Source organism: Heptranchias perlo, chromosome 19 (assembly GCF_035084215.1).
Source record: "Heptranchias perlo isolate sHepPer1 chromosome 19, sHepPer1.hap1, whole genome shotgun sequence".
NCBI lineage: Eukaryota > Metazoa > Chordata > Chondrichthyes > Hexanchiformes > Hexanchidae > Heptranchias > Heptranchias perlo.
In genome coordinates, this window is record NC_090343.1 from 51,285,961 (window position 1) to 51,300,214 (window position 14,254).

The 14,254-nt window shown below is 50.1% G+C and overlaps 1 protein-coding gene across 1 annotated transcript in view; it reads right to left on the reverse strand.

Moving 5' to 3' along the window:
- LOC137335362 (phospholipid transfer protein-like) overlaps positions 1-14,254 on the reverse strand; it is a 105,992-nt gene that overhangs the window by 71,349 nt on the left and 20,389 nt on the right. The window lies entirely within an intron of this gene.

Here is a 14,254-nt window from a genome sequence, read left to right on the forward strand (position 1 = left end):
ATGCAGGCCGTTCATTCTCAACAAACATCAGTAGTGAAACTAGGCCAAAACTCACTATCATCAACAGGGAAACTAGGCCAAAACTCACTATCATCAACAGTGAAACTAGGCCAAAACTCACTATCATCAGCAGTGAAACCAGGCCAAAACTCACTATCATCAACAGTGAAACCAGGCCAAAACTCACTATCATCAACAGTGAAACCAGGCCAAAACTCACTATCAACAACAGTGAAACCAGGCCAAAACTCACTATCATCATCAGTGAAACCAGGCCAAAACTCACCATCATTAGGAGTGAAACCAGGCCAAAACTCACTATCATCAGCAGTGAAACCAGGCCAAAACTCACTATCATCAGCAGTGAAACCAGGTCAAAACTCACTATCATCAGCAGTGAAACCAGGCCAAAACTCACTATCATCAACAGTGAAACCAGGCCAAAACTCACTATCATCAGCAGTGAAACCAGGCCAAAACTCACTATCATCAACAGTGAAACCAGGCCAAAAAATCACTATCATCAACAGTGAAACCAGGCCAAAACTCACTATCATTAGGAGTGAAGCCAGGACAAAACTCACTATCATCAACAGTGAAACCAGGCCAAAACTCATTATCATTAGGAGTGAAACCAGGCCAAAACTCACTATCATCAGCAGTGAAACCAGGCCAAAACTCACCATCATTAGGAGTGAAACCAGGCCAAAACTCACTATCATCAGCAGTGAAACCAGGCCAAAACTCACTATCATCAGCAGTGAAACCAGGTCAAAACTCACTATCATCAGCAGTGAAACCAGGCCAAAACTCACTATCATCAACAGTGAAACCAGGCCAAAACTCACTATCATCAACAGTGAAACTAGGTCAAAACTCACTATCATCAGCAGTGAAACCAGGCCAAAACTCACTATCATCAACAGTGAAACCAGGCCAAAAAATCACGATCATCAACAGTGAAACCAGGCCAAAACTCACTATCATTAGGAGTGAAGCCAGGACAAAACTCACTATCATCAACAGTGAAACCAGGCCAAAACTCATTATCATTAGGAGTGAAACCAGGCCAAAACTCACTATCATCAGCAGTGAAACCAGGCCAAAACTCACTATCATCAGGAGTGAAACCAGGTCAAAAATCACTGTCATCAGGAGTGAAATCAGGTCAAAACTCACTATCATCAGGAGTGAAATCAGGTCAAAACTCACTATCATCAGGAGTGAAATCAGGTCAAAACTCACTATCATCAGCAGTGAAATCAGGCCAAAACTCACTATCATTAGGAGTGAAGCCAGGACAAAACTCACTATCATCAACAGTGAAACCAGGCCAAAACTCATTATCATTAGGAGTGAAACCAGGCCAAAACTCACTATCATCAGCAGTGAAACCAGGCCAAAACTCACCATCATTAGGAGTGAAACCAGGCCAAAACTCACTATCATCAGCAGTGAAACCAGGCCAAAACTCACTATCATCAGCAGTGAAACCAGGTCAAAACTCACTATCATCAGCAGTGAAACCAGGCCAAAACTCACTATCATCAACAGTGAAACCAGGCCAAAACTCACTATCATCAACAGTGAAACTAGGTCAAAACTCACTATCATCAGCAGTGAAACCAGGCCAAAACTCACTATCATCAACAGTGAAACCAGGCCAAAAAATCACGATCATCAACAGTGAAACCAGGCCAAAACTCACTATCATTAGGAGTGAAGCCAGGACAAAACTCACTATCATCAACAGTGAAACCAGGCCAAAACTCATTATCATTAGGAGTGAAACCAGGCCAAAACTCACTATCATCAGCAGTGAAACCAGGCCAAAACTCACTATCATCAGGAGTGAAACCAGGTCAAAAATCACTGTCATCAGGAGTGAAATCAGGTCAAAACTCACTATCATCAGGAGTGAAATCAGGTCAAAACTCACTATCATCAGGAGTGAAACCAGGTCAAAACTCACTATCATCAGGAGTGAAACCAGGCCAAAACTCACGATCATCAGGAGTGAAATCAGGTCAAAACTCACTATCATCAACAGTGAAACCAGGCCAAAACTCACTATCATCAGCAGTGAAGCCAGGCCAAAACTCACTATCATCAGCAGTGAAGCCAGGCCAAAACTCACTATCATCAACAGTGAAGCCAGGTCAAAACTCACTGTCATCAGGAGTGAAACCAGGCCAAAACTCACTATCATCAGGAGTGAAACCAGGCCAAAACTCATTATCATCAGCAGTGAAGCCAGGCCAAAACTCACTATCATCAGCAGTGAAACCAGGCCAAAACTCACTATCATCAACAGTGAAACCAGGCCAAAACTCACTATCATCAGGAGTGAAACCAGGCCAAAACTCACTATCATCAACAGTGAAACCAGGCCAAAACTCACTATCATCAGGAGTGAAACCAGGCCAAAACTCATTATCATCAGCAGTGAAGCCAGGCCAAAACTCACTATCATCAGCAGTGAAACCAGGCCAAAACTCACGATCATCAACAGTGAAACCAGGCCAAAACTCACTATCATCAGCAGTGAAACCAGGCCAAAACTCACTATCATCAACAGTGAAACCAGGCCAAAACTCACTATCATCAACAGTGAAACCAGGCCAAAACTCACGATCATCAACAGTGAAACCAGGCCAAAACTCACTATCAGACCCTCTCTCACACACAGACCAGGATCAGACTCTCACACACAGACCAGGATCAGACTCTCACACAGACCAGGATCAAACTCTCTCACACAGACCAGGATCAGACTCTCACACAGACCAGGATCAGACTCTCTCACACACAGACCAGGATCAGACTCTCACACAGACCAGGATCAGACTCTCTCACACACAGACCAGGATCAGACTCTCTCACACACACAGACCAGGATCAGACTCTCTCACACACAGACCAGGATCAGACTCTCTCACACACAGACCAGGATCAGACTCTCTCACACACACAGACCAGGATCAGACTCTCTCACACACAGACCAGGATCAGACTCTCACACACACAGACCAGGATCAGACTCTCTCACACACAGACCAGGATCAGACTCTCACACACACAGACCAGGATCAGACTCTCTCACACACAGACCAGGATCAGACTCTCTCACACACACAGACCAGGATCAGACTCTCTCACACACACAGACCAGGATCAGACTCTCTCACACACAGACCAGGATCAGACTCTCTCTCACACAGACCAGGATCAGACTCTCACACACACAGACCAGGATCAGACTCTCTCACACACAGACCAGGATCAGACTCTCACACACAGACCAGGATCAGACTCTCACACACAGACCAGGATCAGAAACTCACACACAGACCAGGAGCAGACTCTCTCACACACAGACCAGGATCAGACTCTCACACAGACCAGGATCAGACTCTCACACACAGACCAGGATCAGACTCTCACACAGACCAGGATCAGACTCTCACACAGACCAGGATCAGACTCTCACACAGACCAGGATCAGACTCTCACACAGACCAGGATCAGACTCTCACACAGACCAGGATCAGACTCTCACACACAGACCAGGATCAGACTCTCTCACACAGACCAGGATCAGACTCTCTCACACACAGACCAGGATCAGACTCTCACACAGACCAGGATCAGACTCTCTCACACACAGACCAGGATCAGACTCTCACACAGACCAGGATCAGACTCTCGCACACACAGACCAGGATCAGACTCTCTCACACACAGACCAGGATCAGACTCTCACACAGACCAGGATCAGACTCTCACACACACAGACCAGGATCAGACTCTCTCACACAGACCAGGATCAGACTCTTTCACACAGACCAGGATCAGACTCTCACACAGACCAGGATCAGACTCTCTCACACAGACCAGGATCAGACTCTCACACAGACCAGGATCAGACTCTCACACAGACCAGGATCAGACTCTCACACAGACCAGGATCAGACTCTCACACAGACGAGGATCAGACTCTCACACAGACCAGGATCAGACTCTCACACAGACCAGGATCAGACTCTCACACAGACCAGGATCAGACTCTCACACAGACCAGGATCAGACTCTCTCACACAGACCAGGATCAGACTCTCTCACACACAGACCAGGATCAGACTCTCACACAGACCAGGATCAGACTCTCTCACACAGACCAGGATCAGACTCTCTCACACACAGACCAGGATCAGACTCTCACACACAGACCAGGATCAGACTCTCACACACAGACCAGGATCAGACTTCCACACAGACCAGGATCAGACTCTCTCACACACAGACCAGGATCAGACTCTCACACACAGACCAGGATCAGACTCTCTCACACACAGACCAGGATCAGACTCTCTCACACAGACCAGGATCAGACTCTCACACACAGACCAGGATCAGACTCTCTCACACACAGACCAGGATCAGACTCTCACACACACAGACCAGGATCAGACTCTCACACAGACCAGGATCAGACTCTCACACACAGACCAGGATCAGACTCTCACACAGACCAGGATCAGAATCTCTCACACACAGGCCAGGATCAGACTCTCACACACACAGACCAGGATCAGACTCTCACACACACAGACCAGGATCAGACTCTCTCACACACAGACCAGGATCAGACTCTCTCACAGACCAGGATCAGACTCTCTCACACAGACCAGGATCAGACTCTCACACACACAGACCAGGATCAGACTCTCACACAGACCAGGATCAGACTCTCACACAGACCAGGATCAGACTCTCACACACACAGACCAGGATCAGACTCTCACACAGACCAGGATCAGACTCTCACACACAGACCAGGATCAGACTCTCACACAGACCAGGATCAGACTCTCACACAGACCAGGATCAGACTCTCACACACACAGACCAGGATCAGACTCTCTCACACACAGACCAGGATCAGACTCTCACACACAGACCAGGATCAGACTCTCTCACACACAGACCAGGATCAGACTCTCTCACACACAGACCAGGATCAGACTCTCGCACACACAGACCAAGATCAGACTCTCTCACACAGACCAGGATCAGACTCTCTCACACACAGACCAGGATCAGACTCTCTCACACACAGACCAGGATCAGACTCTCTCACACAGACCAGGATCAGACTCTCTCACACACAGACCAGGATCAGACTCTCTCACACAGACCAGGATCAGACTCTCTCACACACAGACCAGGATCAGACTCTCACACACAGACCAGGATCAGACTCTCTCACACAGACCAGGATCAGACTCTCACACACACTGACCAGGATCAGACTCTCACACAGACCAGGATCAGACTCTCACACAGACCAGGATCAGACTCTCACACAGACCAGGATCAGACTCTCTCACACACAGACCAGGATCAGACTCTCACACACACAGACCAGGATCAGACTCTCACACAGACCAGGATCAGACTCTCACACACACAGACCAGGATCAGACTCTCACACAGACCAGGATCAGACTCTCACACACACAGACCAGGATCAGACTCTCTCACACACAGACCAGGATCAGACTCTCACAGAGACCAGGATCAGACTCTCACACACACAGACCAGGATCAGACTCTCACACACACAGACCAGGATCAGACTCTCACACACAGACCAGGATCAGACTCTCTCACACACAGACCAGGATCAGACTCTCTCACACACAGACCAGGATCAGACTCTCTCACACACAGACCAGGATCAGACTCTCACACACAGACCAGGATCAGACTCTCTCACACACAGACCAGGATCAGACTCTTTCACACACAGACCAGGATCAGACTCTCTCACACACAGACCAGGATCAGACTCTCACACACAGACCAGGATCAGACTCTCTCACACAGACCAGGATCAGACTCTCACACACAGACCAGGATCAGACTCTCTCACACACAGACCAGGATCAGACTCTCTCACACACAGACCAGGATCAGACTCTCTCACACACAGACCAGGGTCAGACTCTCTCACACACAGACCAGGATCAGACTCTCTCACACAGACCAGGATCAGACTCTCTCACACACAGACCAGGGTCAGACTCTCTCACACACAGACCAGGATCAGACTCTCTCACACAGACCAGGATCAGACTCTCACACACAGACCAGGATCAGAATCTCACACACAGACCAGGATCAGACTCTCTCACACACAGACCAGGATCAGACTCACACACACAGACCAGGATCAGACTCTCTCTCACACAGACCAGGATCAGACTCTCTCACACAGACCAGGATCAGACTCTCACACACAGACCAGGATCAGACTCTCTCACACACAGACTAGGATCAGACTCTCTCACACACAGACCAGGATCAGACTCTCACACACAGACCAGGATCAGACTCTCTCACACAGACCAGGATCAGACTCTCTCACACAGACCAGGATCAGAATCTCACACAGACCAGGATCAGACTCTCACACAGACCAGGATCAGACTCTCACACACACAGACCAGGATCAGACTCTCACACAGACCAGGATCAGACTCTCACACACAGACCAGGATCAGACTCTCACACAGACCAGGATCAGACTCTCACACAGACCAGGATCAGACTCTCACACACACAGACCAGGATCAGACTCTCACACACAGACCAGGATCAGACTCTCTCACACAGACCAGGATCAGACTCTCTCACACACAGACCAGGATCAGACTCTCACACACACAGACCAGGATCAGACTCTCACACAGACCAGGATCAGACTCTCACACACACAGACCAGGATCAGACTCTCAAACAGACCAGGATCAGACTCTCACACACACAGACCAGGATCAGACTCTCTCACACACAGACCAGGATCAGACTCTCACACACAGACCAGGATCAGACTCTCACACACACAGACCAGGATCAGACTCTCACACAGACCAGGATCAGACTCTCACACACACAGACCAGGATCAGACTCTCTCACACACAGACCAGGATCAGACCCTCACACACAGACCAGGATCAGACTCTCACACACACAGACCAGGATCAGACTCTCTCACACACAGACCAGGATCAGACTCTCACACACACAGACCAGGATCAGACTCTCTCACACACAGACCAGGATCAGACTCTCACACACAGACCAGGATCAGACTCTCTCACACAGACCAGGATCAGACTCTCACACACAGACCAGGATCAGACTCTCACACACACAGACCAGGATCAGACTCTCTCACACACAGACCAGGATCAGACTCTCACACACAGACCAGGATCAGACTCTCACACACAGACCAGGATCAGACTCTCTCACACACAGACCAGGATCAGACTCTCACACACAGACCAGGATCAGACTCTCACACACAGACCAGGATCAGACTCTCTCACACACAGACCAGGATCAGACTCTCTCACACACAGACCAGGATCAGACTCTCACACACAGACCAGGATCAGACTCTCTCACACACAGACCAGGATCAGACTCTCTCACACACAGACCAGGATCAGACTCTCACACACACAGACCAGGATCAGACTCTCACACAGACCAGGATCAGACTCTCACACACACAGACCAGGATCAGACTCTCTCACACACAGACCAGGATCAGACTCTCACACACAGACCAGGATCAGACTCTCTCACACAGACCAGGATCAGACTCTCACACACACAGACCAGGATCAGACTCTCACACACACAGACCAGGATCAGACTCTCACACACACAGACCAGGATCAGACTCTCACACAGACCAGGATCAGACTCTCACACACACAGACCAGGATCAGACTCTCACACAGACCAGGATCAGACTCTCACACACACAGACCAGGATCAGACTCTCTCACACACAGACCAGGATCAGACTCTCACAGAGACCAGGATCAGACTCTCACACACACAGACCAGGATCAGACTCTCACACACACAGACCAGGATCAGACTCTCACACACAGACCAGGATCAGACTCTCTCACACACAGACCAGGATCAGACTCTCTCACACACAGACCAGGATCAGACTCTCTCACACACAGACCAGGATCAGACTCTCACACACAGACCAGGATCAGACTCTCTCACACACAGACCAGGATCAGACTCTTTCACACACAGACCAGGATCAGACTATCTCACACACAGACCAGGATCAGACTCTCACACACAGACCAGGATCAGACTCTCTCACACAGACCAGGATCAGACTCTCACACACAGACCAGGATCAGACTCTCTCACACACAGACCAGGATCAGACTCTCTCACACACAGACCAGGATCAGACTCTCTCACACACAGACCAGGATCAGACTCTCTCACACAGACCAGGATCAGACTCTCACACACAGACCAGGATCAGAATCTCACACACAGACCAGGATCAGACTCTCTCACACACAGACCAGGATCAGACTCACACACACAGACCAGGATCAGACTCTCTCTCACACAGACCAGGATCAGACTCTCTCACACAGACCAGGATCAGACTCTCACACACAGACCAGGATCAGACTCTCTCACACACAGACTAGGATCAGACTCTCTCACACACAGACCAGGATCAGACTCTCACACACAGACCAGGATCAGACTCTCTCACACAGACCAGGATCAGACTCTCTCACACAGACCAGGATCAGAATCTCACACAGACCAGGATCAGACTCTCACACAGACCAGGATCAGACTCTCACACACACAGACCAGGATCAGACTCTCACACTGACCAGGATCAGACTCTCACACACAGACCAGGATCAGACTCTCACACAGACCAGGATCAGACTCTCACACAGACCAGGATCAGACTCTCACACACACAGACCAGGATCAGACTCTCTCACACACAGAACAGGATCAGACTCTCACACACAGACCAGGATCAGACTCTCTCACACAGACCAGGATCAGACTCTCTCACACACAGACCAGGATCAGACTCTCACACACACAGACCAGGATCAGACTCTCACACAGACCAGGATCAGACTCTCACACACACAGACCAGGATCAGACTCTCAAACAGACCAGGATCAGACTCTCACACACACAGACCAGGATCAGACTCTCTCACACACAGACCAGGATCAGACTCTCACACACAGACCAGGATCAGACTCTCACACACACAGACCAGGATCAGACTCTCACACAGACCAGGATCAGACTCTCACACACACAGACCAGGATCAGACTCTCTCACACACAGACCAGGATCAGACCCTCACACACAGACCAGGATCAGACTCTCACACACACAGACCAGGATCAGACTCTCTCACACACAGACCAGGATCAGACTCTCACACACACAGACCAGGATCAGACTCTCTCACACACAGACCAGGATCAGACTCTCACACACAGACCAGGATCAGACTCTCTCACACAGACCAGGATCAGACTCTCACACACAGACCAGGATCAGACTCTCACACACACAGACCAGGATCAGACTCTCTCACACACAGACCAGGATCAGACTCTCACACACAGACCAGGATCAGACTCTCACACACAGACCAGGATCAGACTCTCTCACACACAGACCAGGATCAGACTCTCACACACAGACCAGGATCAGACTCTCACACACAGACCAGGATCAGACTCTCTCACACACAGACCAGGATCAGACTCTCTCACACACAGACCAGGATCAGACTCTCACACACAGACCAGGATCAGACTCTCTCACACACAGACCAGGATCAGACTCTCTCACACACAGACCAGGATCAGACTCTCACACACACAGACCAGGATCAGACTCTCACACAGACCAGGATCAGACTCTCACACACACAGACCAGGATCAGACTCTCTCACACACAGACCAGGATCAGACTCTCACACACAGACCAGGATCAGACTCTCTCACACAGACCAGGATCAGACTCTCACACACACAGACCAGGATCAGACTCTCACACACACAGACCAGGATCAGACTCTCACACACACAGACCAGGATCAGACTCTCACACAGACCAGGATCAGACTCTCTCACACAGACCAGGATCAGACTCTTTCACACACAGACCAGGATCAGACTCTCTCACACACAGACCAGGATCAGACTCTCACACACAGACCAGGATCAGACTCTCTCACACAGACCAGGATCAGACTCTCACACACAGACCAGGATCAGACTCTCTCACACACAGACCAGGATCAGACTCTCTCACACACAGACCAGGATCAGACTCTCTCACACACAGACCAGGATCAGACTCTCTCACACACAGACCAGGATCAGACTCTCACACACAGACCAGGATCAGACTCTCTCACACAGACCAGGATCAGACTCTCACACACAGACCAGGATCAGACTCTCACACACACAGACCAGGATCAGACTCTCTCACACACAGACCAGGATCAGACTCTCACACACAGACCAGGATCAGACTCTCTCACACAGACCAGGATCAGACTCTCACACACAGACCAGGATCAGACTCTCACACACACAGACCAGGATCAGACTCTCACGCACAGACCAGGATCAGACTCTCTCACACACAGACCAGGATCAGACTCTCTCACACACAGACCAGGATCAGACTCTTTCACACACAGACCAGGATCAGACTCTCTCACACACAGACCAGGATCAGACTCTCACACACAGACCAGGATCAGACTCTCACACACACAGACCAGGATCAGACTCTCACACAGACCAGGATCAGACTCTCACACACACAGACCAGGATCAGACTCTCACACAGACCAGGATCAGACTCTCACACACACAGACCAGGATCAGACTCTCTCACACACAGACCAGGATCAGACTCTCACAAACAGACCAGGATCAGACTCTCACACACACAGACCAGGATCAGACTCTCACACACAGACCAGGATCAGACTCTCACACACACAGACCAGGATCAGACTCTCTCACACACAGACCAGGATCAGACTCTCTCACACACAGACCAGGATCAGACTCTCACACACAGACCAGGATCAGACTCTCTCACACAGACCAGGATCAGACTCTCACACACAGACCAGGATCAGACTCTCACACACACAGACCAGGATCAGACTCTCTCACACACAGACCAGGATCAGACTCTCACACACAGACCAGGATCAGACTCTCTCACACACAGACCAGGATCAGACTCTCTCACACACAGACCAGGATCAGACTCTCTCACACAGACCAGGATCAGACTCTCTCACACAGACCAGGATCAGACTCTCTCACACACAGACCAGGATCAGACTCTCTCACACAGACCAGGATCAGACTCTCTCACACACAGACCAGGATCAGACTCTCACACAGACCAGGATCAGACTCTCACACAGACCAGGATCAGACTCTCACACAGACCAGGATCAGACTCTCACACACACAGACCAGGATCAGACTCTCTCACACACAGACCAGGATCAGACTCTCACACACACAGACCAGGATCAGACTCTCACACAGACCAGGATCAGACTCTCACACAGACCAGGATCAGACTCTCACACAGACCAGGATCAGACTCTCTCACACACAGACCAGGATCAGACTCTCACACACACAGACCAGGATCAGACTCTCACACACACAGACCAGGATCAGACTCTCACACAGACCAGGATCAGACTCTCACACACACAGACCAGGATCAGACTCTCTCACACACAGACCAGGATCAGACTCTCACACAGACCAGGATCAGACTCTCACACACACAGACCAGGATCAGACTCTCACACACACAGACCAGGATCAGACTCTCACACACAGACCAGGATCAGACTCTCTCACACACAGACCAGGATCAGACTCTCACACACACAGACCAGGATCAGACTCTTTCACACACAGACCAGGATCAGACTCTCTCACACACAGACCAGGATCAGACTCTCTCACACAGACCAGGATCAGACTCTCACACACAGACCAGGATCAGACTCTCTCACACACAGACCAGGATCAGACTCTCTCACACACAGATCAGGATCAGACTCTCTCACACACAGACCAGGATCAGACTCTCTCACACACAGACCAGGATCAGACTCTCACACACAGACCAGGATCAGACTCTCTCACACAGACCAGGATCAGACTCTCACACACAGACCAGGATCAGACTCTCACACACAGACCAGGATCAGACTCTCTCACACACAGAACAGGATCAGACTCTCACACACAGACCAGGATCAGACTCTCACACAGACCAGGATCAGACTCAATCTCACACAGACCAGGATCAGACTCTCTCACACAGACCAGGATCAGACTCTCTCACACACAGACTAGGATCAGACTCTCTCACACACAGACCAGGATCAGACTCTCACACACAGACCAGGATCAGACTCTCTCACACAGACCAGGATCAGACTCTCTCACACAGACCAGGATCAGACTCTCTCACACAGACCAGGATCAGACTCTCACACAGACCAGGATCAGACTCTCACACACACAGACCAGGATCAGACTCTCACACAGACAGACCAGGATCAGACTCTCACACACAGACCAGGATCAGACTCTCACACAGACCAGGATCAGACTCTCACACACACAGACCAGGATCAGACTCTCTCACACACAGACCAGGATCAGACTCTCACACACAGACCAGGATCAGACTCTCACACACAGACCAGGATCAGACTCTCTCACACACAGACCAGGATAAGACTCTCACACACACAGACCAGGATCAGACTCTCACACACACAGACCAGGATCAGACTCTCACACAGACCAGGATCAGACTCTCACACACACAGACCAGGATCAGACTCTCTCACACACAGACCAGGATCAGACTCTCACACACAGACCAGGATCAGACTCTCACACACACAGACCAGGATCAGACTCTCTCACACACAGACCAGGATCAGACTCTCTCACACACAGACCAGGATCAGACTCTCACACACACAGACCAGGATCAGACTCTCACACAGACCAGGATCAGACTCTCACACACACAGACCAGGATCAGACTCTCTCACACACAGACCAGGATCAGACTCTCACACACAGACCAGGATCAGACTCTCACACAGACCAGGATCAGACTCTCACATAGACCAGGATCAGATTCTCACATAGACCAGGATCAGACTCTCACACACACAGACCAGGATCAGACTCTCTCACACACAGACCAGGATCAGACTCTCACACACACAGACCAGGATCAGACTCTCACACAGACCAGGATCAGACTCTCACACAGACCAGGATCAGACTCTCACACACACAGACCAGGATCAGACTCTCTCACACACAGACCAGGATCAGACTCTCTCACACAGACCAGGATCAGACTCTCTCACACAGACCAGGATCAGACTCTCACACAGACCAGGATCAGACTCTCACACAGACCAGGATCAGACTCTCACACACACAGACCAGGATCAGACTCTCACACAGACCAGGATCAGACTCTCACACACAGACCAGGATCAGACTCTCACACAGACCAGGATCAGACTCTCACACACACAGACCAGGATCAGACTCTCTCACACACAGACCAGGATCAGACTCTCACACACAGACCAGGATCAGACTCTCACACACAGACCAGGATCAGACTCTCTCACACACAGACCAGGATCAGACTCTCACACACACAGACCAGGATCAGACTCTCACACACACAGACCAGGATCAGACTCTCACACAGACCAGGATCAGACTCTCACACACACAGACCAGGATCAGACTCTCTCACACACAGACCAGGATCAGACTCTCACACACAGACCAGGATCAGACTCTCACACACACAGACCAGGATCAGACTCTCTCACACACAGACCAGGATCAGACTCTCTCACACACAGACCAGGATCAGACTCTCACACACACAGACCAGGATCAGACTCTCACACAGACCAGGATCAGACTCTCACACACACAGACCAGGATCAGACTCTCTCACACACAGACCAGGATCAGACTCTCACACACAGACCAGGATCAGACTCTCACACAGACCAGGATCAGACTCTCACATAGACCAGGATCAGATTCTCACATAGACCAGGATCAGACTCTCACACACACAGACCAGGATCAGACTCTCTCACACACAGACCAGGATCAGACTCTCACACACACAGACCAGGATCAGACTCTCACACACACAGACCAGGATCAGACTCTCACACAGACCAGGATCAGACTCTCACACACACAGACCAGGATCAGACTCTCACACAGACCA